At 36.1% G+C, this 26,368-nt stretch overlaps 1 long non-coding RNA gene across 2 annotated transcripts in view; it reads right to left on the bottom strand.

The window, feature by feature from the left end:
• Positions 1-26,368, bottom strand: part of LOC141581078 (uncharacterized) — a 675,731-nt gene that overhangs the window by 259,737 nt on the left and 389,626 nt on the right. For both annotated transcript variants that reach the window (XR_012513564.1, XR_012513566.1), the window contains exon 3: positions 14,666-14,698. This is a non-coding gene — a long non-coding RNA (uncharacterized LOC141581078). The remainder of the gene's footprint in view (positions 1-14,665; positions 14,699-26,368) is intronic.

Here is a 26,368-nt window from a genome sequence, read left to right as displayed (position 1 = left end):
TTCTTCCGTGTCAAATTTCTTTCTGCCTCCCTCTTATAGGGACAACTGTGTTTGTGTTGGGTCTACCCAGATAATCCTGAATAGTCTCACTCTTTAAAGATCCTTCACTTAATCAGAGCTGCAAAATCTCTTTTGTCATTTAAGGGAACATCCACAGTCCCCAGGGATTAGAACCTGGATACCTTTCGAGGGGGCATTATTCTACCCACTACTTTTGCTTGTAATTCTCAAATCCCCACCACCATCATCACGCAGACATTATTATCTCCATTTTACAGATGAAGTTATCAAGCAAAGACAGATTACAAAATGTATTATTTTAGGTAATAAGTGGCAGAGCCGAAGTTCAAACCCAGTTCCTCTGGGCTTATGAAAAAAAAAAAAAAGAGGGAAAACTAGGGATACAAGGAAACACTGATGAAACTTTTTCAAATCTTTTTTCTTAAATTCCCTTCCAGTTCTCCTGCACAGCACAGGTAGCCCAATAGTGACCCTCTATATCAGCCTGACCTTGGCAGAAAAGAAAAATCTCAATTTTAAAACTTGTAATGAGAAACAAATGGTGACTGACAATCGGTTGAAACTGAATTCCATAATATTTGACCTGAACTTCTTTTTTCATCTGAGATGTGAAGATTTGAAAAATAAATAAATGAACCTTTTTTATAGTTTTTCTCACTTTCAAGTTGTATGATAGGAGAAATTTTTCAGTCGTTTCTATGTGTTTTTACAAGTATCAACTCATTTAACCCTCACAATACCCATACACTGTAGGTGCTATCGTTCTTCTCATTGTTTCCTTTCATAGATGAGCATATTGAAGCACACAGTAGTGAAGTAATTGTGGTCAATTTTTCACAAGCCAGGATTCGAGCCCAGGGATCTTTAACCACTAGAAATCTTACTATACTACTTACAGTCTAATGCTTTCCATGAATTTTAACCTCCCTCTAGTTTGTAAGTTCCGTAAGAGCAGGCTTTACTCTAATTCTTTTTTCCATATCACTGAGCGTGTTTATTATCCATAACAGGCTGTTAGGTGCTGAATAAATGAGTGAATACTGATTGTGATTGAATCTCTTTTCCCCAAACATTTGCACTTAAATATATTCCTTTAGAACCTTGCTATTCAAAGTGTAGTCCCCAAATCCATAACATAGGCATCCTGTGAGACATGCAGAATCTCAGGCCCCATCCAAGACCCACTGAATGAGAATCCGCATTGCAATACATTTCTCAGATGATTTGCACGCACATTAAAGTTGGAACAGCACTCTTTAAAGCACATGGGTAAATTTAACAAACTTAATCTATTACATCCACATGGTTCTCTCGCCTACTGACATACTTGAACACCTTGGCTATGGCCTCTTCAAGTTCACTCTAGGTCTAAGAATTGAATTGAATTGGCCAGTTCCACAAAAGCTGTTTCTTTTATAAGCACTTGTTTCAATATGACAAGAGCAACATTACTCAAGGGAAGCATTAGTGGCTAGCTAGCTGGTACTCTTTTTTCTTTGTTTGCTTCAAAGTTCTCAACAGCAAGCACACAAGAAGCTCCCCTGTCCCTGGAAACACACACAGACTGCACTTCAGTGGACTGCACTGCAGGTGAGCTGGGAAGCTGCAGCCCGGGTGGAGGAAAGACTAGCAGCCTCTCCCTGGCACAGGAAAGGAAGCTGCTCATCATGGTGACATAAAGTAAAGCTTCTAAAGAAGCTCATATGTCTCGACCATCAGGAGGGTTTTATAGCAACACATCTCATCTTCCCTCTCTCATCTCCATGCCCTGCGGCACCTGGCTGTGAAAACTTTTAAATAAAGGAAGCATTGACTTGGTGCGGCGAAGGCAATGCTTTTGAGAAAATCTAAAGAGCAGTTTGTGATCCCAAGATCAGGGCATCTCTTTTTAAGAGCTGATATTACCATATGAATAATAAAAAGAAAGTACTCACTTAGCAGAAAAGAAGATGAGATCACTGCAGATCCCCACTTCGGAAAATGAATATCAGCCTCATTCTGAAAATGGTTTGGAAAATTGAACTCTAAAGAAACCAACAACTTTCAGGTGATCTAATCTACTGCACCTTCAGAATGCAACAAATCTAGATTAGGGTTTGACTGCATGAGACTTTTTATTTTAAGATTTTAATTTCTACCTACATAAAAAAATACTGGTGGGGAATTGCTATAATTAATATGCTATCCTCAATCTGTAATATAAACAGAGGATGCTGATACCACATTAATAAGGGGCATTTTTGAGTATATTAAACCTCAAACTTTGGTTTTAAACAGTACTCCATTCCGGTCACATTTAACTGAGGACTTTTGCTTCTGGTCAAGATAGAGTAACAGAGACAGAATGTATCATCCCTCCTGAAGCAACCAAAAATTAGACAAAATATATGAAACAATGGTTTTCCAGATGTAGGATGTTAGGCAACAAAGAACAGAAATCTCTGAGAAATACAAAATAAGTGAAGTGAGCCCTACCATTACCAGCTTACTTCCTGGAAGGAGATTTTAGGCTGCAGCAAATGAAGAGAGAACCCAGGTAGAGCTTGGTAGTCTGTCTGAGTTGAGATGACAAAGCTAAAAGTATAGGGAGGCTACTCTTCAGGGCCGAGTGCTCGAAAAGAGAGCTGCACATAGAGAAGACCCTGGAGATCTTTAGAAAGACCCCTTTCATATTCAACTGAGTACTGACCAGTACAGGTAGATGAGAAAACTACCAGAGGCCAGGGAAAGAATCACTCAAAATGATTAGAGAATAGAAAACTCATAGCTTACACAGGACGGGGGAAAGGACCTGCTTCCATTAGATAGAATGGAAAATCTCATAACACACAGGACATGGGATAGACTACCGTATTAGTTTTCTATTGCTGTGAAACAATCTATCATGAATTTAAGCAGCTTAAAAAAATACTCATTTATGATTTCACAGTTCTGCAGATCAATGGTTCAGGTATTTTTGACAAGATTCTCTGTTCAAGGTCTCATAGGGCCAAAATCAAGCTGTCAGTTAAGTTGGGTTCTTATTTGGAGGCTCTGGAGAAGACTCTGTTTCCGTGTTCATTCTTCTTATTGGCAGAATTCAATTTATTGTGGCTGTAAGAATGAAGTTCCTATTTTCTTTGGGCTATTGGCCATGGATTGCTCTCACTCCTAGAGGCCACTCAGCTCTCAGATCCTTCTCCTATGATCCCTTTCAAATTCAAGGCAATGACACATGAAGTCGGCCTAGTGTTTAGAATATTTGACCTATTCTTCTGCAATTATCCAGAGAATCTGCTTTATAAAGTACAGACTAGGTCCACCTAGATAATAAAGTCAACTGATTAATAATATTAGTTACACGTGCAAAATCTCTTTTTCCATGTCTCATTTTAAAAAATCATGTTAATACCCAGGGGAAAAATACAGAGATTATCTTAGAACTCTACAGACTAAAAGTACTCAGAAGACTCTAGCTTCAGTAGTTGGATTAAAATTGCCCTCCATGAAATATGGTCCTGAACCATATTAATAAAGTTTAAAAGCAAGACCCAAAAAGATCAAAGTATTTCCAAGTATCTTGACCACCATAACTTAACCATTCCAGGTCAAAACTCTAGAACACCTATAAGAATACAAAAATAACTGGCAGCCAAAAAGTAAAATTCACAATATCAGGTATTTAATAAAACATTACCAGGCGTGTAAATCAGCAGGAATAGGTGACCCATAATGACGAAATAAATAAAACAATAAAAATCAGCTCAGAACTGACAGCAGTGATAGAATTAGTAGACAAAAATCTTACCATAAATATTACATTTATAATATTTCATATGGTCAAAAAGATAGAGGAAAGACTAATCATGTTAAGTCAAAACATGGAAGATATTTTTAAAAGACACACAATGATCTTTTAGAGATGAAATACGTTATGTGGGACTGATGTCAGATTAGACACTGCAGAAGAAAAGGTAAGTGAACTGAAAGACACACCAGTAGAAACAATCTACAATAAAACACACAGAGGAGTAGGGAATTAAATAAATAAATAAACAGAACACCCATGAGTTATGGGCAAATTCAAATGTCTACTATATGTATAACTGGAATCCTCAAAGGAAGATAGAAGCAATATGAGAAATAATCACTGAAAATTTTCTAAATTCGTTGAAAACTATAGACCCACAGACCCAGGAAGCTCAACCAACCCCAAGGACAAGAAGCATAAAGAAAATTACACCAAGCAACATTTTTATGAACTTGCTCAAAATCTGTGTTTTTAAAAATCTTAAAATCAGTCAAATAAAAAAAATTATGATATATACAGTAATAAATATTAGGATGAAAACATATTTTCAACAGAAATAATGCAAATGAGAAGATAATGGAGCAACATCTCTAAAGTACTGAAAAAATAATTGTCAACATAGAATTTTATACAACAGTAAAAAAGATTTCTTAAAAATGAAGGTGAAACACTTTTTTAGACATATAACAGCTGATCCATTGCTATCAGATCTGCACTACAAGAAATGTTAAGAAAATCTTTCAGTCAAAAGGAAAATAATACCACATAGAAATATGTATTTACTCAGAGTAATAAAAAACATTTGAAATGATAACCACGTGGGTAAATGTGATTTATTTCCTTTGTATGTTTATTTTTATTTTTAAAACTTATTTTTAGAGATAGGGCCTCACTCTGTCATCCAGGCTGAAGTGCAGTGGTGATCATAGCTCCCTAAGCCTTAGACTCCTGGGTTCAAACAATCCTACTGGCTCAGCCTCTCAAGTAGCTGGAACTACAGGAATGTACCACCACATCTGGCTAATTTTTAAATTTTTTGTAGAAACAGGATCTCATTATGTTGTTCAGGTTGGTCTCAAACTCCTGGCCTCAAGCAATCCCTCCCCTCTGTCTCCCAAGGCACTGGGAATATAGACATGAGCAACCATGCCTGGCTTATGATTTATTTCTTATTATTGGGATGCCTTTTAAAAATAATTGGCTATTTAGAACAAAGACCAATAAACTTTTTTTTTAGGAAGAGTCAGATTGTAAATATTTTATGACTTGTGTTTCACACAGTCTTCATGACAACTATACTCAACTGTACTGTTATATCATAAAAGCATTCATTAAAATATGTGAATAAATTGATATAGCTGTGTTACAGTAAAATTTTATTTACCAAAACAGTTGGCAGGCAGGGACTTAGTTTACCAATCCCAGAGTTAAAGAAAAAACAATAATAAATATAGTATGAGAATTATAATATAGGTAGAAGAGACAGGTATGACAAATATAGCATGAAGGCCAGAAGGTAAAAACTGGAAACATGCTATTGTTCTTATAGTATATGTAAAGCAGAACAATGTTACTTGAAGGGAGACTGTGCTAAGTTAACTACAAATTAACTGTGCTACGTTAGTTATTTAAGTATGTTATAAATCCTAAAAGCAACTGCTAACAAAACAAAGAATTACAGTTAATATGCAATAAAGGAAATTACAAATGAAAATGTGGAATTATAAGTAAAATTCAAAATAAAGTAGCAAAAAGCAAGAGGGAATAAATAACAAATGAAATAAACAGAAAACAAATATCAAGAAAATACAACACACTGATTAAAATGTCAATGACAATAATGGAAGAGGGGATGACACACAAGGGCAGATGGGTAATTTTAGTGGAGAGATGAAAACTCTAAAAGGAATCAAGTAGAAATGCTAGAAATAGAAACACAATCATAGACAAGGAATGCCTCCTATATGCTCATCAGTAGACTTGACACAACTAAGACCAAAAAAAAAAGGGGGAACCAAGATAAGTCTATAAAAATAACTTAAAGAAAAACATAAAGAAAATAAGAGCTATAGAATATTATCAAATAGTCTAATAAAATTAATGATAGACTGTAAATCACATATCCAAAAAGCTTGGAAAATATCAAGCAGGACATTTAACTACTGAAAAACAATGATAAAGAAAAAAAATTGAAAGCAGCTAGAGGAAAAAAAGCAACACATTAAGTATAGAGAAATAAAGATAAGAATTAGAACAGACTTCATCAGAAACCATGGAAGCTAAAAGATAATGCAGTGATGTCTTTAAAGGGCTGGAAAACAAAACAAACAAAAACAAACAAAAAAACCCACTGTCAATTCAGAATTCTAAACTCAGAGAAAGAAGAAAAGAGGAAAGAGGAAATAAAGGCATTCTCATACAAACAAAAGCTTGGCCAAGTTATTGCCAATAGACCTTCACTACAAGAAACGTTAAAGAAAATTCTTTAGTAGAAAATATATAACACCAGACAGAAATTTGGATCTACACAAAGAAATGATGTGCACTAGAAGTGGAATAAATGAAGAAAATATCCATTTTATTTGTATTACTTATAATTAGAACTGGGATTAATAAACATTTTTTCTAGGAATAGTCAGATTATAAATATTTTATGCATTGTGGTTCACACAGTCTTTGTGACGACTACTCAACAGTAGTACTCTAAGATGTAACTACCAAAAGCAAAAATAATAGTACCATTTTGTGCATTTAAAGCACACATAAAAGTAAAATATACAATGATACAAAAGATAAGATGAAGAATTGGGAATATACTGTTATAAGATCCTTGTACCATAGGTAAAACAGTATAATATTATTTTAACTCTGATTAATTAAATACGTATATTGTAAATCCTAGGGCAACAACTAAAAAGGATTCTTAAAAGTGATATAAATAACAAGCCAATAGTAGAGATGAAAAAGAGTCATAAAATGCAATCAATCAAAAATAAGAGAAAAATAATAAATGATACAAACAGGAAACATTTAGTAAAATGGTAGATTTAAAATTAGCCATATTGACAATGACATTAAATGTGAAATATCTAAACACACCAATAAAAAGAGATTATTCAACTGGATGAAAGTCAAAACAAGACCCAGCTACATGTTGTCTATGATAAACCAACTTTAAACAAACATTCACTGATAGGTTAAAAGTAAAAGAATGGAAATATAGATGGCATACAAACACTAATAAAAAGAAATTTAGGGAAGCTATATTGATATCAGGAAAAGTAAACAAGAATGAGGACTATTATAGAGGATAAAGCAGAACAATACATAAGAATAAAACGGTCAATTTTCTACACAGACATAACCATCCTAAAGACGTATTAACCTAATGACAGGATTTAAACATACTGAGGCCAGATGCAGTGACTCACATCTGTAATTCCAGCACTTTGGGAGGTCAAGGTGGAAAGACTGCTTAAGATCAGGTGGTTGAGACCACCCTGGGCAACATAGCCAGATCCTGTCTCTACAAAAAAGTTTTTAAAAATTAGCCAGGCATGGTGTCACACACCCATATTCCTAGCTACTTGGGAGGCTGAGACAGGACAACTGCTACAGCCCAGGAACTTGAGGTTTCCATGAGGTACCTTTGTGCCACTGCACTCCAGCCTGAGTGACAAAGTGAGATCCTGTCTCCTAAAAAAATTAAAATATGCAAATACTGTAAGATAAAAATACCTAAAAGAGAAACAGACAAATCCACAATTATATTTGAAATCATCAACACTCTTCTTTCAAAAACTGATAGAAAAAGTAGACAAAAATTAAGTAAGGCTATAGAGGAGTTGAGCAGTACAGTTAACCAAGTTGACCTAACTGACAATTATAGATCAATCCATCCAAGAACAGCAGAATACACACTTTTCTCAAGTACACATGGAATAGTCATCAAAGCAGACTATCTTCTGTGCCATAAACAAACCTTAACAAATCTGAGAATCAATCCATTCCGCCCACTGCACTCTGTACCTATGTGCACCATAGGGCAGCCTGAGGACAGGCCAATGCCACTCACAGACTTCAGCAGTGATGACCATGCATGCCATGCAGAGGCCTATGAATAGACTTGCCTGGTTCATTGCCGTCATCACTAGAGCCCTACCATACCATCTGAGGGCCTGGGAATTGATTCATTCTGCCACTGAAGCTGGCACTCACACACAGCATCAGGGAGCATGATGACATGCATGCCTCAGCCACTACCACCACTGCCAGTGCCCATGCATGTTATTCAAGGCTCTTAGGATCTATCCATCCCACTTACCACCACAAGTACCCACATGCATCATCAGAAGGCTAGAGAACAGGCCGATTCCACCTGCAACCACTGGTCACAGCACATACCTTCTAGGGGCCTGAGAATGCACCTATCCCATCTGATGCCTCCAACTAGATGCACATCTCAGGGACCCAAGGACTAGCTTGCACAGCCTGCCACCACCACTGCCACCAGTACTCCCTCACATGCACCACCTAGAGCCCTGGGGACTGGCCTGCTCACCCTACCAGTGCCACTGCTGGTACCCACATGTGTCACTCAGGGCATGAAGTCTGGCCCATCACCACTCCAGCCATGGCCAACACCATGAACACCACTCAAAGGCCCAAGAATACACGAATTTGCCTGCCAGGCCCACTGCTGTCACTGGAAGCACCCAAGCAACCTGCCTGGAAGTCTAAGAACTGGCCCACTCAAACCTGCTACCACTGATGTCAGCATGCACTGGCCAGGAAACCAAACACCAGCACACCTGGCCTGCCACTATTACTAGTGCTCAAACATTAGCCCACCTGGCATCACCATCTCACCAAAATGCTATCATCGCCTCCACTAACATGTACTGCCTAAACCACTGAGGAACTCAAACACCACTGATGCTGATTACAGTTGAAGAAGTCTACACTCCTCCTACCCAGAATCAAAGCCAAAGTACTGTACTCAACCAACACTATAGATATATCTATAGGGAAAATATTTTCCTGAAACAGTCAATCCATAAAATTAGAAGAAGTGATTGTTATGTAAGATGCATAGATATCTTGTGTAAGGACAAAAGAAACATGAAAAAGCAAGGAAACATGACACCTTCAAAGGAACATAGTAATTCTCCAGTAAGAGATCCAAAAAAAGGGAAATCTATGAAATATCGGAGAAAGAATTCAAACTAATGATATTAAATATCATATATATATATATATATAAATATGTAAAAGAACAAGATAAATAACACAAAGAAATCAGAGAAACAATTCAGGATATGAATGAAAAATTTACCACAGAGCTAGATATCACAAAAAAGAACCAAACAGAAATTCTGGAACTGAAGAATTCATTGAATGAAATAAAGATACATTCAAAAGTTTCAACAGTAGACTAGATAAAGCAGAATAAATAATTTCTGAACTCAAAGATAGGTCTTCTGAAACAATACAGTCAGACAAAAATAAAGAATGAAAAAGAATGAACAAAGCCTGTGTGTTATATGGGACACCATAAAGTGACCACATATTCAATTTTTTGGTGTCCAAAAGGCAAAGAGAACAATCAAAGGTAGAGAAAACCAATTTTACAAAATAATAGCTAAAAACTTCCATAGTCTTGCAAGAGATTTACACATTTAGATACAGGGAAGTTCAGAGATCCTCACATAGATGCAACTCAAAAAGGTTTCCCCCATGACACATTATAATTAAACTGTCAAAAGTCAAAGACAATGTGAGAATTCTAAGTACAGCAAGGTAAAAGTGTCTAGTTACTTATAAAGGAACCCCATTAGAATAACAGTGGTTTTCTCAGTAGATACTTTACAAGCCCGGAGAGAATGAGAGGATATATTCAAAATGCTGAAAGAAAAAAAGAAACCGCCAGGGAAGAATACCATTGTCAGAATAAATAAAGTCTTTCTCAGACAAGCAAAAGCTGAATTCATCACCACTAGACCAGCCCTAGAAGAAATGTTTAATAGAGTGTCCTAAACCTTGAAGTAAAAACACAAATTCCACTATCATGAAAACACACAAAAATATAAAATCCTCTTGCTGGTAGAGCAAACACCCAAATAAGGAAGAGAAAAAACTCAAATGGTACCACTATAGGAAATGACCAAAACACAATAAGAAACAATAAGATTGAAAAAAAAATGATATATAAAACAACCAGAAATCAATTAATAAAGTGACAGGAACAAGCCTTCACATATCAATAATAATCTTAAATGTAAACAGATTAAACTTTCTATGTAACAGATATAGACTGGCTGAATGAATTACAAAGAAAAAAAAAAACTCATGACCCAACCATCTGCTACCTACAAGAAATTCATTTTACCTGTAAAAATACATATAAACTGAATATAAAGGGATGGAAAAAGATATTTCAGGCAAACAGAAACCAAAAGTAAGCAGGAGTAGCTATACTAATAACAGATTAAATGGATTTTAAGTCAAAAACAGGAAAAATAAACAAAGAAGATCATTATATAATGATCTCCTTATATATAATGGTGTGTGTGTGTGTTAGCATGTGTGTGTGTGTCTGTATGACGATATATAATGATAAAGGGATCAATTCAGTAAGAAGATATAACAATTCTATGTACCCAATACTAGTGCACACAGGTACATTGAGCAAGTATTATTAGATTTATAGGGATAGATTCATACCAATACAAAAATAGTTGGGGACTTTGACGCTCCACTGTCAGCAATAGACAGATAGTCTAAACAGAAAATTAGCAAAGAAACATTGGATTTAAACTGGACTTTAGACCAAAACACCTGACAGACATTTACAGAATAGTTCATCTAACTGCCACAGAATACATATTCTTCTCATCAGCACACAGAGCATTCTGCAGGGTAGACCATACGTTAGGCCACAAAACAAGTCTCAAAAATTTTTAAATTTGAAATCATGTCAAGTATCTTCTCAGGCCACAATGAAATAAAACTAGAAATCAATAACAATGGGAACTTCAGAAACTGTAAAAATACATGGAAAGTAAACATGCTTCTGAACAAAAAAGTGGCTCAATGAGGAAAGTAAGGAAGAAATAATAAAATTTCTTAAAACAAATGAAAATAGAAGCATAACATACCAAAATCTATGGGAGACAGCAGAAGCAGTGCTAAGAGAGAAGCTTATAATAATAAATACCTACACCAAAAAGGTAGAAAGATTTCACATAAATAATCTAATGATGCACCCTAAGGAACTAGAAAAGCAAGAACAAACCAAACCCAAAAGTAGTAGAAGGAAAGAAATAAGATCAGAGCAGAATTACATGAAATAGAAACAACACACACACACACACACACACACACACACACACACACACACACACACACACACGAAGGATCAACAAAATAAAGAGTTGATTTTCTGAAAGATAAACAAAATCAATAAATCACTAGCTACACTAACAAAGAATAAAGGAGCAAAGCCTCCAATAAACAAAATTAAAAAAATATGAAAGATCATCAGAGACTATATGAACAACTATGAACACTAACAAACTGGAAACTTTAGAAGAAACAGATAAATTACTGAACACATACAACTTACCAAGATGGATCCAGAAAGAAATAGAAAACTTGAACAGATCAACACGAAAAATCAAGGAAACGTGATGCCTTCAAAGGAACACAATAATTATTCAGTAAAAGATCTCCAAGAGAAAGGAAATTATAAGTCTCCTAATGAAGAAAAGTCCAGCACCAAATAGCTTCACTGCCAAATTCTGCCAAACTTCCAGAAAGAACTAACACCAATTCTCTTCAAACTATTCCAAACAATGGAAGGGGACGGAATTCTCCCTAGCTCATCCTATGCGACCAGCATTATCCTGATATCAAAACCAAACAAGGATACAACAGAAAGAAAACTACAGACAAATATCCTTCTGAACATAGAGGAAAAGAATCCTCAACAAAATGTTAGGAAGTCAAATCCAATAGCACATCAAAAGTGTAATACACCATAATCAAGTGGGATTTACCTCAGGGATGCAAGGATGGATCAACATATAAAAATCAATACACATAACAGATCACATCACGAGAATGAAGGACAAAAACTACATGATCATCTCAATTGCTGTAGAAAAATTATTTGATAAGATTCAACCTCCTTTTATGATAAAAACTCTCAACAGATAAGGCATAGAAGGAGCATACATAATAAAGGTCACATATGAAAAACCCCAGCCTGGCCAACATGGTGAAATCCTGTGTCTACTAAAAATACAAAATTAGCTGGGCATGGTGGTGCATGCCTGTAATCCCAACTACTCTGGAGGTTGAAGCGGCAGAATTGCTTGAATCCTGAAGGCGGAGGTTTTAGTGAGCCAAGATTGCACCACTGCACTCCAGTCTGGGTGACAGAGTGAGACCAAAAGAAAGGAGAGAGACACAGAGAGAGAGACAGAGAGAGAGAGAGAGAGAGAGATCCATAGCTGACATCATACTGAATGAAGAAAAGCTCAAAGCCTGTCCTCTAAGAACTGGAACAAGCTAAGTATGCCTACTTTCACCACTCCTATTCACTTAGTACTGGAAGTTCTAGCCAGAGCAATCAGGCAAGAGAAAGACATTTAAAAAAAAAAAAAAAAAAAAAAAGCACTCAAATTAGAAAAAAGGAACTCAAGCTGTTCTTTTTTTGCAGATGGCATGATCTTATACCTAGAAAAACTGAAGACTCCACTTAAAGCTCTTAGATCTGATAAATTCAGTAAAGTTGCAGAATACAAAATCAACGTACAAAATTAGTAGCATTTTTAAACGTCAATAATGAACTAGCTGAAAAAAGAAATAAAGGTAATCCCATTTACAATAGCTACAACAAATAATACCTAGGAATACGTTTAACAATGAGGTAAAAGTCCTCTCAAGAAAAACAGCAAAACATGGATAAAATAAATTAAAACAACAATGGAAAGACATCTCATGATCATGAATAGGAAGAATATTGCTAAAATGTTCCTAAAGCAATCTACACATTTAATGCAATTCCTATCAAAATGCCAGTGTCAGTTTTTTACAGAAATATAAAGAATAATCCTAAAATCTATATGGAACCAAGAAAGAGCCCAAAAGCAAAAGCAGTCCTGAGCAAAAAGAACAAAGTAGGAGGCATCACACTACCTGACTTTAAAATATATTACAAGGCTATAGTAACTAAAGTAGCATAATATTGGTATAAAAACAGACACATATACAAAGTGTAACAAAATAGAGAATTCAGAATCAGATTTATGCATTGACAGCAAACTGATCCTCAACAAAGTTGCCAAAAATATACGTTAGGGAAAGGATGGTCTCTTTAATATATAGTACTGCAGAAATTAGGTGTCCATATGCAGGAGAATAAAAATGGACCCCTTTCTCTCACCATACACAAAATTCAATTTAAAATAGATTAAGGACTTAAACATAAGACCCAAAACTATAAAACTACTAGAAGAAAACACACAGTAAATGCTCCAAGACATTGGTCTAAGCAAAGATATTATGGCTAAGACTTCAAAAGCACAAATGACCGAAAGAAAAATAGACAAATGAGACTATATTAAACAAAAAATCTTCAGCACAGCAAATGAAACAATCAACAGAGTGAAGAGACAACGTTGAAGAAAATATTTGCAAATTATTCAGCTGACAAGGGACTACTGTCTAGAATATACAAGGAACTGAAACAACTCAACAGTTGCTTGAAACAAATAATCACATTTTTTAATGGGCAAAGGATATGAAAAGACAGTTCTCAAAGAAGATATACAGGTGGCCAACAGGTATATAAAAGAATGTTCAACATCACTAATTATCAGGGAAATGCAAATCAAAACCATGATTAGATTTCATCTTACCCAAGTTAGAATGGCTGTTATTAGAAAACAAAAAATAACAGGTGCTGGCAAGAATGTGAAGAAAAGAAAATTCTTATACACTTTTGGTGGGGATATAAATTAATTCAGCCACTATAGAAAACAGCATAGCAATTTCTCAAAAACTAAAGAAAAAGGAATGCCACATGATTTGGCAATTCCACAACTGGGTAGTCACCCAAAGGAAAGGAAGTCAGCATATGAAAGAGATACCTGTACCCCCATGTTTATTGCAGCACTGTTTACAGTAGCAAAAATACAGAATCCACTGAAGTGTCTATCAACCAACAAATGGATAAAGAAAATGTAATATGTTTATACAATGTAATACTATTCTTCCATAAAAAAATGAAATCATGTTATTTACAGCAATGTGTATGGAACCAGAGGTCATTATATTAACTGAAATAAGCCAAGCACAGAAAGACAAATATTACATATTCTCATTCATATGTGGGAGTTGATCTCATGGAGATAAGAGTAAAATGATGGCTCTCAGATGCTGGGGATGGGGATGGGGAGTTGAAGAATAGCTGGTTAATAGGTACAAACATACAGTTAGATAGAAGGAATAAGTTTCAGTGCTTAACAGAACAGAAGGGCGACTATAGTTAACAACAATGTATTGCATATTTCCAAATAACTAGCAGAGAAGATTTGAAATGTTCACAACACAAAGAAATGATAAATCTCTGAAGTGACAGATAACCTAATTACCCTGATTTGATCATTACACATCAGATGCATGTATCAAAATATAATGTGTTCCATAAATATGTATATTTTTATATATTAATAAAAATTATATGTATATATGCACACACAATAGAAGCCTCAAGGAAATTATTAACATATTCTGAACTCAATGAAAAAATATAACATATCATCATTTTAAAATTAAACATATACATACCATATGATCCAGCCATTCCACTCAGATATTTACCTGCAAAAATAAAAGAAAACTATGTTCATCAATGGCCTATATATGAATGTCCTTAGGCTCTTTATTTGTAATTGCCAAATATAGAAACAACCCAAATATCTATCAACAGGTGAATAAATCAACAAAGTTTGGTATAGTCACACAATGAAATACTACCTACAATGAAAAGGGATATACATATTCATTAAATTTAATAGAAAAGAATGAACTATTAAAATATACAAAAAATATAGGTAAATTTCAAAACTATTATGCTGAGGGAAATAAACCAGGCAAAAGAAGTAAATATGATTCCATTTTATAAAATTCTAGAAAATGCAAATTAATCTATAGTGACAGATCAGTGGTTGCCTGGGAATGGAGAGTGGGGTAAGGAGGGGAGAGAGGGAGGGGTTACAAAAGGACTCAGACTTTTAGAGGTGAGGGTTATGTTCACTCTCTTAATTATGGTGACAGTTTCATGGGTGTATGAATATATCAAAATGTATCAAAATTATGTATTTTTAAATATATGCAGTTATTGTATATCAACCTACACAAAGCTGCTAAAAATAAAAATGAATCAGTGACATTCATGTGAACTTGTACAATCTGAGTTGGTTTTCAAAAGATCTTGCCGAACTCGGGATCTGACCATAAGCAACCTCTCTACCCTCCATCCACTCCACTCCTCTATAGCACACACAAGAATAAATATAAGAATTTTATCAGAGCTAGAGTCCTTCATAAAATTTTGATGGAAGGGCTAAAGCTTAAATTGATAACACCAGCTTCTAAAAAGAATCCCAAAGGAAATAGCCTAAAAGATAAATACAATCCAAAAAATAACTGTCATCCCTAACCTTTACATTTAGCGTTTTTCAGCCTATTCACTATTTCTCTCTCTGGACGATAATTAGCAGCAATGGCATCAAGTTCTCCATTATGCCATAGGATCATTTTTTAAAAATTGCCTGGATCCTCTATTAAAATGCTGGGCTGCCTCATGATTACATCATTTTCACTTTTTATTCACAATAAAAAGCTCAGACTGGGCAGTTTTATCACTTGCTTACTTTACATCTAGGGAAAAGTCATCCCCTATTTGGCAGCAAAAATAGCTAGTAACGCATTTCAGTGCTGCAGCAGGCCTTGCCTGCTAGTGGCCACACCCTGGCTTCAGGAAGGCTTTGGATATATGAAGACCATACGTGGCCATGACTCACTCAAATAAAATAATGAACCAGGCCATGAAAACTTAGAGAGAAATGTATAATTCTGTAGCCTATCTGCATCCGTTCAATTACGTTAGCATTCATGACCAATGTATTCAATTGAACATCATAATGACATTTGCTGTTCCTGGTTTTGAGTTGATTTCCTTACAGAATTAGCATTTTGTTTTTCTAATTTCAGAGCATATTGAGAACTGTTCATTACTTAACTAATCCATTATTATGAATTCTTTTTCCTAATAAGGCAGCCCCTTGTGCCCCTCCCCACATTAGATAATTCAGTTTTAAGAAAATAAATGCTTTTCAGCTTAGTGATGGGGATCAGGCCTTATGAGTACTTGAGCATTACAACCCCACCTTTCACACACAGTGAATTTCTGGTGCCTTTACACTCCTCAGCTTTTGCTGGATGGCCAAGGGAATTGTTGTGGTTAATAGTCACACAGTAATCTTTGGCAAGTGATTATTGCCATTTAGAACCCCAAGTCTCAAAGGTATTGCATTTTTCTCTTCTCATTGTTACTACTGGAGCTTTATCCCATAGTGTGTTGTGGTTATTATTACTTTTTAAAACAAGAAGTTGCTATTATCTGGCTTTGATTGAATTTCTTTAGCTTGTTCTTTCTATTGCCACATTATTAAAGGCACCAGGAAACGCTTTGTGTTTATCCTCTCTTCAACGTCAGCTTCCCCTCGATGCTGGCTGCTCAGATAAGTGAAATTTTCCAGTATTGATGTTCCCTAGTCTTCTCATTTTTTACTTCCCAGCTAATTGATCTGTCATCCTTCACTCTTCTTATTTGCAATGTCTAGGACATTTCTAAAAAGTAAAACAACAAGGCCTAAAATGAACACTTAAGAGAAGTTATAATTCTTCCCCTCCATTTTACTGGAAAGGCAGTACAGAAGGATTTGATGGCAAACTATGTTTCCATTCTTCTTAGAGAAAGAATCAAATCCCTTTGGATGACTATCTTAGCTGTAAATTTAGGTATCTTCTTCAGAATGTTACCTCAGGTTCTCCTGTAGTTTTCCTATTGGTATTGATAAAATCAATCACCGGTTCCTTGGTCAGCAGTTTATTACGCATTTGTAGAACTCTGATTTGAAATTTGCTTCTTAATATATTTGGCCGGTAACTTAGGGACTATTAGAACAAGAGATACCCTCTAGGATTTTCTGAAATCTCTATTTCTTTTAGCGATTCAGTAACCACATGTAGGGCAAAGTCATTTGCTGACCCATGAGCGTCTCAGACTGAAATTGGGCCAGATAGATGTAGACTCAATCCTGCATATCTGTACCCCTGAAACAAATAAAAATATACAATTGGACATTTCCAAAATCAGTGCCAAGCAGTTGTTTGTTAAGAGAGGGTTACTTTCGGAGATAGCTGTAGGGTTTGGAATAACACATCCCAAACTTCCCTTTCCCTTCCAAAACACAAGATAATGGACCTGCCTTACATTAATTTATCAAAACTTTTCCTAACCATATTTATATTTTCAGTCTGTATGAACTCCTGGGGTAATGGATTGAGAACCACTGTTTAAGAGGATTGATTGTGTTGCTTTGCAGGAAAGTAGAAATGGAGTGAGATGAATCATTCAGGCAGAATCATTGTGCTGCAGGCCAGATCGAAAGGCTCAGAGAGAACTCATGCCCCTCCCTGTTACAGAGCATCTGGTCATGCCTAGTTTTGGTGGGCTAAAGTAAAAATACAACTTTCTTCCAGCCAGCTGTGTTTTCCATCTTAAATGAAAACTTAACACTGAAGATATAGCTAATATGCTCAGCTAGGCAATGCAAGCCCTTAGCCTTTCTTTTGGTACAAGAAGCTGTTGACATCTTTCTGGAAAAAATATTTACTACTACCTGTGAAGTTGCTTTGTACTACTTGGTGATATCCAAGGTAAATAAAAAAGGTGTGGCTCTTGACCCTTGGGGAACTCAGTGGGTAAAAGAAGACAGACAAACAGAAGTTTACAATAGATATAAGAGATCAAGTAGCTATGCAGAGACATCAGTAAATTAAGAAGAGATGACTACATATTTACCATATATACCCTTCCTTGCAAGTACCATAGTTAGATGGATGGGAGGAGAGAGAAAGAGAGATGTTCTCTACATATGTTAAAAAACTGGGAGAAAATTTCAAGAAACTTGCTTCTAAATCTGTTAATACAAATGAAGAGATGAACAGTGTTCAGTAGATTTGCTACAAGAGGAAAGTACATACTGGGCATCACATTTTAAGAGAGTATGACATGGAGAAATAGGCAAAATCAAATAAAAATAACTGTAATGGAAATAGAAGAGGTGGAAGAAACTGCTAGTAGGGCTGTGTGTATATGGGAGAGGAGGAGATAGGAAGGATCTGGGATAATAAAGATTTCTAGTAAAGTTCTTGGGAAGTGGAATACAAGCTGGGCATCAGGACTTTTCAAAACCCTCCAGGCAATTCTAATGTGCAGCCAAGTTTGAGAACCACTGATCTGTACCATCCTACTAATGGCCACCAGATCAAGTTCTTTATTGCTTTCATTTTATTATTTCCTCTACCAAATGATCTCCCATCTTTTTTTTAACCAATTATTGGATAGATATAATCTATTCTTTATTCTTTTAACAAATAAACAGTAATAGCCATAGATAATCGCTTTATTGCTTTGAGTCTTGGGCTTTGATCTGTATGTTGAAAATAATAATAACTACTTGTAGTTTTGCTTTAAAGGTGAAAGGAGGCAACGTTTATAAATAAAGCATTTAACACAGTGCTTGCTATGGAAAATATGCAAGAACAGTAGCAATGACTGCTACTAATTCTCAACATTCTGACAGATGATCTTGCTACAGTCTTCACTCTACCCCATGAAGGCATCTTGCTAACTTCCTCCGTATCTTTGCCCATGTTGATCTTTTCCCTGATAACTGGTCCCATTCCTCAGTTTAATCCCTGCCTTTCTGAAGTTCTAACTCCTTGAAATCTTCTTAGGTCCCTATATACTTTGTCTTAAACAATCCTACCTTGTTTTAGTATCCCTAAAGACGAATTTCCCTCAATTAAGTTGGTCTTAAATTGTCTCTTCATTTTACTATGCATGTTAAGCACTGTCTCTGCAGTTACATTACAAATTTCTTGGGAGCAGATATTTGATTCTGTCATCCATGGCTGGACATAGGAAGCCTATTTATTGTGTTTAATGAAATGGTCATTCATATATAAGAGACACTTAGAAGATGGCAAGTTCCATGTGAGCAGGAACCCTGTACGCAGGATTCATCTAAATCTCCCCATGACCTAGAATAATATCTGATACATAACAAGTGCTTGTATTAGTTTGCTAGATCTGCCATAAAAAGTACAAAGATGGAAGACTTAAACAACAGAAATTTATTTTCATATAGTTCAGGAGGCTAGAAACCTGAGATCAAGGTATCAGTAGGATTGGTTTCTTCTGCGACCTCTCTCCTTGGCTTATAGGCGGCATTCTTTCTCTGGGTTTGTATCTTAATCTTCTCTTCTTATAAAGGCACCAGTAAAGTTGGATTAGGGTTCACTATAATGGCCACATTTTAACTTCATTACTTTTTTAAAGCCCCTATCTCCAAATACACAGTCTGAAGTATTGGAATTTAAGACTTCAAAACATTGAATGGACGTAGGGGAAGTATACAAATCTGCCCATAAAAATGCCCAATGAATAGTTGTTGAATGAATGAATGCCCAACATATCCTCCTTGCCTAATCCAGCATTACTGCTTAGTGTCATCTGACATTTATTAAGCAACTATTATGTTACTATCTTATGAAGTTGTGGTAGGAAGATGAGTAAGCTATGATTTCCGCGTGAAGGAGTTTACATTTTAATGGCAAAAAAACACTGCACATGATTTCAATAAACGGGAAAATAATTTAAAAGTATGAACAGGGGATATAGAAGACAGAAAGAAGCCATCTAGTCAAGCTAAGAGTTCAAGGAAGGCTTCCTTGAGGAGATAATTTCTTAAGTGAGTTTTAAAAGATGAATGAGAATTTCATAGGAAAGGCAAGAGGGCATTGATTTAGTATTAGGTGATCACACTGTCTGCAGAGTGGTAGATGGATTTAAGTCAGGGGCAGTATTAGAGGCATGGAGGAAAACAGACATAATTAACAACAGTTGAGGTGAGAGAAGAAGGGATTTGGCCCATGGTGGCAGTGCAAAGGGGTCGGCAGGTATAAGAAGCATTTACAGGATAAAATCTGCAGGCTTCCTTGGTAAGTGAATATGGGGGAGGTGGAGAAGCAGAGGCATAAAGATAGACTAGCTCAAAGAAGTATTGAAGAATTTGTGGCCATAGTTTAAAACCACCACAATTTGCAGCACATGGGAATGTGTGAGAAATGCAAATTCTTAGAGTCCATCTAGACCCACCAAATCAGAATCTCTGGGGGTAAAGCCCAGCAATCTATGTTTTAATAAGCTCTCCAGGTGATTCTGACACTGCTCACAGGCCCTGCTCTCATAATGAGAAATTTTCTCTATGTGTTCAAGAAAAAATATTTTCTTACTGTAGCTTCTTTCTAATAACTCTCATTGAATTATTCATGCCCCAGTTCTTGCTGAATATCTTCAAATCAATTAGTTGAGGGAAGGGAGACATTATGGGGGTGGTTGGGGTATGCATTCATGCGTGTGTGTGTGTGTGTGTGTGTGTGCTGGGAAAAAAAGTGGGGAGAATGCCCAAATACAAATGATTGCTATGCACCAAAAGATTTTTCAAAATCTGGTTTTCATCATTTATTTACTTAAATTTAATGTATGATCAAGCTTTTCTAGTAAGGTTTTTCTAGTAAGGTTGCAATTAAAAGAAAATATAAGCAGATTACAGAAAAAGTCATAGTTTGGGGCAGGATTTGGAAAATACAAATTTATTTACTTATTTAATTTGTTGTCACTCACTGTGCTACCCAGGCCTACTAAAAAGAGGATGCATTAAAATAACTAGCTGGTCAATATCCCCATCGATGTTTCAGCATAACCCCATGGTGGGATCAATAATCATGACCCTAATGCAATGACCTTTGAAGTTCAAACTCTTCTGCCTCACAGGTTATTTCCAATTGACTTAATAGAAAAGGTTCAGGTGCAAAACCAAGTGGTTCAATTCCTGAAAAATCATTAGTAGTTAAGTAATTAAACACTCACTCACTTATTAACTTTTCTAGGTACTTTGGTCACGCTTGACAATACCAAGATTGCCTGGTAATTATGTAAATTTTTCCTATTCCCTGTTTAGTAGTTACCCAAAAAATTTATTTTCATAAAGAATATATAATAGACAAGGACATAACCTTTAAAGTAGGTGTTGGGGGAGTAGAAATAGGGTGACAAATTCTCCAAAGAAAGAATTGCTGATTCAGAAAACATGTTGGGAGCAAGTGGTGTGACGTGATTAAAAACAACAATGATTTGTTTCCTGTATTGTTTGAAATTTTAGTAATAAGCATGAGCATTTCATAATTAGAAATAATAAAGTTATTATCATTTAAAATTAAAATAGAAAGGAGGGGAAAACCCGGGATGAAGGAAAAAGCACAGGGATCAAAGTCAGAATGTCCTGGTTCAATCCCTGCTTCTATCACTTATTAGCTGTGTGATCTTATGTCAGAGATGTTTGAACTAGAGCAACTCCATCTTGAATAGAAGCTGGGTAAAATAAAGCTGAGATCTACTGGGCTGCATTCCCAGGAGGTTAGGCAAAATAAGTCACAGGATGAGATATGAGATAGTTACAAGATACAGGTCATAAAGACCTTGCTGATAAAACAGGATGCAGAAAAGAAGCCAACTAAAAAACACCAAAACCAAGATGGCAATGAGAGTAACCTCTGGTCATCTTCAAGGCTTATTATACGTTAACTTTAATGCATCAGCGTGCTAAAAGACACTCCCACAAGTGGCAGTTTACAGATGGCATGACAACTCCCAGAAGTTACCCCGTAGGGTCTAAAAAAAAGGAGAAGAGCCCTCAGCTGTGGGAATTGTCCAGCCTTTTCCCGGAAAATGCATGAATAATCCACCCCTTGTTTTGCATATAATCAAGAAATAACCATAGAAATGGGCAACCAGCAGCTCTTGGGGCTCTTGGGGCTGTTCTGCCTGTGAAGTAGCCATTCTCTATTCCTTTACTTTCCTAATAAACTTGCTTTCACTTTACTTTATGGACTTGCCCCGAATTCTTTCTTGCGTGAGATCCAAGAACCCTCTCTTGGGGTCTGAATCGGGACCCCTTTCTGGTAACGCCTGGACATGCTACTTAGCTACTCTGGGCTTTGGTGCTCTTATCTTTAAAAGAGAAATGCATACTTCCAATGGTTGGTGTAATATCAAAGGAGCTATTAATAATATATGTAAAGCACTCAGCATAATATCTGTCAAGGTGTTCTTTCTGGAACTTCAGGATGGTAGAAAAGCATCAACCATTTGGCCATTTTTTTTAAGTTATTCTATTCTGTATGACTCCCACACACATTAATAGCTTTGTGTGCCCTTTCTTCTATTAATCTCTTTTGTCAGTTGATTTTTAGCAAACCTTCAGACGGCAAGGGGGATGTTTTCCATTTGCCCCTATGATAAGAACTGGATGAATAAGATGTCATAAAAATACAAAACCTAAGTGATTAGATGTGGCTATATTAATTTAGTTTATTTAGCATCTGTATGGCAAAATATATATATATATATATAAATAAAATATCAAATGAGACATGAAAAAATTGCAATATGTATGGCAATCTAAGCATTAATGCTCTTAATATTGTATACAAAGAGCATTTGCAAATTATTAATATGAAAAGGACCAGTATCTCATTAGAAAAAAAAGTAGGCAAAGGATGTAAAGAGGACATTCAGAAAAAAAGACATACGAAGGATGAGTAAACAAAGGAAAACGGTCAACCTAACTAGCAAACAAATAAAAAATAAAGTTTCATCAGATGGTTGAAGGTTTTACAAACTGAGGATATTTGGTGTTTGGGATGGCGTGGAAAATGGCATTTTGTATACTGTTGATAGAAACTTTTAGAAAGACAGCATGTATTTGGTAACATGTACCAAAAACTTAATGCACATATCATCTGATCTCACAATTCCACTTCTAGGAATTCATCCTAAGATAAATGTATATAAAAGGATATTTGCTATGGAATTGTTTATTAGAAAAAAAGGAAAACAAGCTGAAACTCTAGCAATATGTCATTGATTAAAAACAATAATGAATCAATGTCTTATCCATACAGCAGAAAACATACTTTCATTGATTATATATATCACAGAATTATATCTATTGGGAATAGGTAGCTATCCAAGCAGAGAAGCCAGCTTGTACAAAGGCCCTATAATGGGAAGGGCTCCAATTCCACATGGGGTTTTGCAGTTTTACCTTCGCAGGAGTCTGCCCTAAGTAAAGGCTGAATGTGAAACTTCCCTAGGCAGGGCCCCCATCTTTTGTGTTTACTGCTATCTGTCAAGTGCCTTGCACAGCCCTGGTACAATACATGCCTGTTAAAATTCCTTGTGTGCCATCTCTATAGAAGTGTTTCTCTGTGGGCATATGGAAGGATGCTCACCAAATGTTAACAGTGGTGACCTCTAGGGTGAAGGATTGGGGGGATGCTTTCTTCTTTCTGTTTTTAATGTGTTGCTTGAAATGTTAACGACAAGCATGAGTTGCCTTCATAATTAGAAATAATTGTTCTTTTAAAAGTCTATGAAGAAAAAAAAGATCTGGATGCAAGAGAAAGTACTGCTAGCCATTGAATTCAGATACTTTTGGCTACAAACAAGACAGCCACACCCCACTGTCGGTGGGTGAAAAGGCATCTGACACCAACACAGACTGGGGACAAGCAACAGTATTTGGCCCACATTCAGAGAGAAGCCGCCCCCAACCCCAGACCTGCAGTTTCGGATGCTCCTCCGTAAAAAGGAATGTTCTTCCTTCCACCACCTGGCAGCAACACACCACTTATCCTTTTACTCCCAACTCAGCCTCGCCTCCTCTAGAAGCTTCCTCAATCCTGGTGCTTTTCCTCTATGTCCCTACAACACTCTCTTTATTCCTCTTGCATCACCATCTCTCTTGGGTTCTAAATGATCCATTTACCACCTGCCTCACTCATTTCTCATGAGTGCCTTGAAAGCAGGAAGGCTGTTTTACTCTATAGTTAATAGTTTTATGCTATTTGCAGGTCCAGCCTATTACCCAACACATAGCAGAATAAGCTCAATAAGTACTTGTGAATGAATTAGCAGGCAGTAGCAACTTTATCCTGAGCTTTGCCATACAGCTGTAAGTATGCCCTAAGAAACTTTCCCACACCCAAAGTTCTTTTGCAGCTGGCTTGGCCTAGCCCGGCAGCTGCATCAGGCACTCTGCAGATACCAATTCACGTGACTACATCCTAGTCTGAGGGATGGAGGTGGTTTACCTCCCAAACATCAGGGAGGCCAAAGGACGCCGCCTTTATGTACCCTCTGACTGCCTCAAACTCTGTGTTCAAATAAAAACAAAATGGGAGACCAGTTTGAAGGCAGATCAAAGCTTCTGAGGCTTGTCATGTGTCCAGACACCAAAGCATTCTGAAGGAAAAGGCAGTATTTCTTCGATCCACGTTTTACCAGTGAATAGAAAACACACACTGACCCTGATCCTTGACAGCTTACAAGCAGATCTTTCTCACACATGAAAGGGCTCTGGGTAACTCAGCAGTTACATATTCTTACTCTGAACCCCTCCGCCATGAGCTTCCAGGTGGGTATATGCCAAGCAAGCCCTGGGCAGCCCAAGTTATAGAAATGTTACTGGAACAAAGAGGAAGAACAAAAACTGGGAAGTTATGTGTGTTGACAGACTGGCGATGTTTTTATCTGATTCAGTGAGTTTTTCTCTGAGGTTTAGCAGGAATTGCAAATGCTAAGCTGTTCCACCTGAGCTGAGCTTTTAAAATGCTGCTGCTTTGAAATCAGAACTGTAAGAAATAATCATGTTTCCATTAACAACAAGAAACAGTGTTAAAACAGTATCTTTCTAGTACTTCAAAAGCAGGACAGGGTTCAGGAGTGAGACTCTTGGGGAGTACACAGCAACATTGGCTTCCAGGTCATTCTCTCCCTGCCCTCTTCATGCCTAACAGTGACTTCCTTCTACGAATATATTTCATGGAAAAAGTCAAAATACAGGAGGATCTTGCATTGTTTATATTAGGAAGAAAGAAAGGGAGGGAGGAAGGAAGAAAGAAAGAAGGGAGAGAGAAAAGGAAGGAAGGACGGAAGGAAGGAAAGAAGAAACAATTAGTCTAAAAACCTATCATTGACAGATATTTAAGCAATTGATGTAATTCTAGTGACTAGTTTATTGTGACTCCATTAAAATTATTCTAAAGAGCTTGTAACAACATGAAAAATGCTTACTATATGACTTTAGGAGGAAACACAGAATACAAATACATTATAATCACTTAATTTTGGGAAAGACAGAAAAGTATAAAGAATGAAAGTAAAACAAAAATGAACAATTCAATCACCCAGGGAACTATTATTAACATGAATATTTTTGTCCAGTCATTTTTCAGTTCATGTAGGTACATAGATACACTAACATGTATTTTAATAAAATAAAATTGAGATCTCAAGCTGTATACTTACCTTTACATCCTACCTTTTTAATACAACATTTTATTCATAAGCATTAAATAGTCTTCAAAAATATGATTGTCAATATTTGCATAGAAGTCTATCATATGAACATCCCACAATATGTTACGTTGAGCCATATAAAAATGCTGCATTGTGGGTCGACATTCTATATGATACAATAATTTTATATCAGTAATTTTAAATGGTTTCACTCATTATCTAATTCTCATTTGGAACACTTGGGTTGTAATAATTACATTGCTATCATAAATATTCAGTGCTTTTTCACTTTTTTCTATAAGGAAAATTTGTAGCTAAGCACATTTTTGAAGGTCCCTCAAATGTTTTATCATATTTCCCTTCAGAAAACTTTATCTACATTCCCATAGCAGTCCTTGTCATATTGTTTTACTGCACCCCAAATGCAAGAAACTGCTTACTTATATTTTCTATTTAACACATGATGTTCCAGAAATAAAATTGCCATTTTCCCTTTCTTGCTATTTAAGATAACAGTTTCCCCAGAATAGAGCCTGTTGGCGGGGAACGGGAGGGATAGCATTAGGACAAATATCTAATGCATACAGGCTTAAAACCTACGTGACGGGTTGATGGGTGCAGCAAACCACCATGGCACATGTATACCTATGTAATGAACCTCCATGTTCTTTGCATATATCCCAGAACTTAAAGTATAATAATAATTTTTAAAAAAAAGTTTCCCAGGAATAGTTGTAAATAATTTATCTCATCAAAGCTTGAAGTCAAGAGAA

This window comes from Saimiri boliviensis, chromosome 1, assembly GCF_048565385.1.
Source record: "Saimiri boliviensis isolate mSaiBol1 chromosome 1, mSaiBol1.pri, whole genome shotgun sequence".
Lineage (NCBI taxonomy): Eukaryota > Metazoa > Chordata > Mammalia > Primates > Cebidae > Saimiri > Saimiri boliviensis.
Note: the sequence above shows the minus strand (reverse complement) of the source record. Positions and strands in the feature narration are given on the sequence as shown.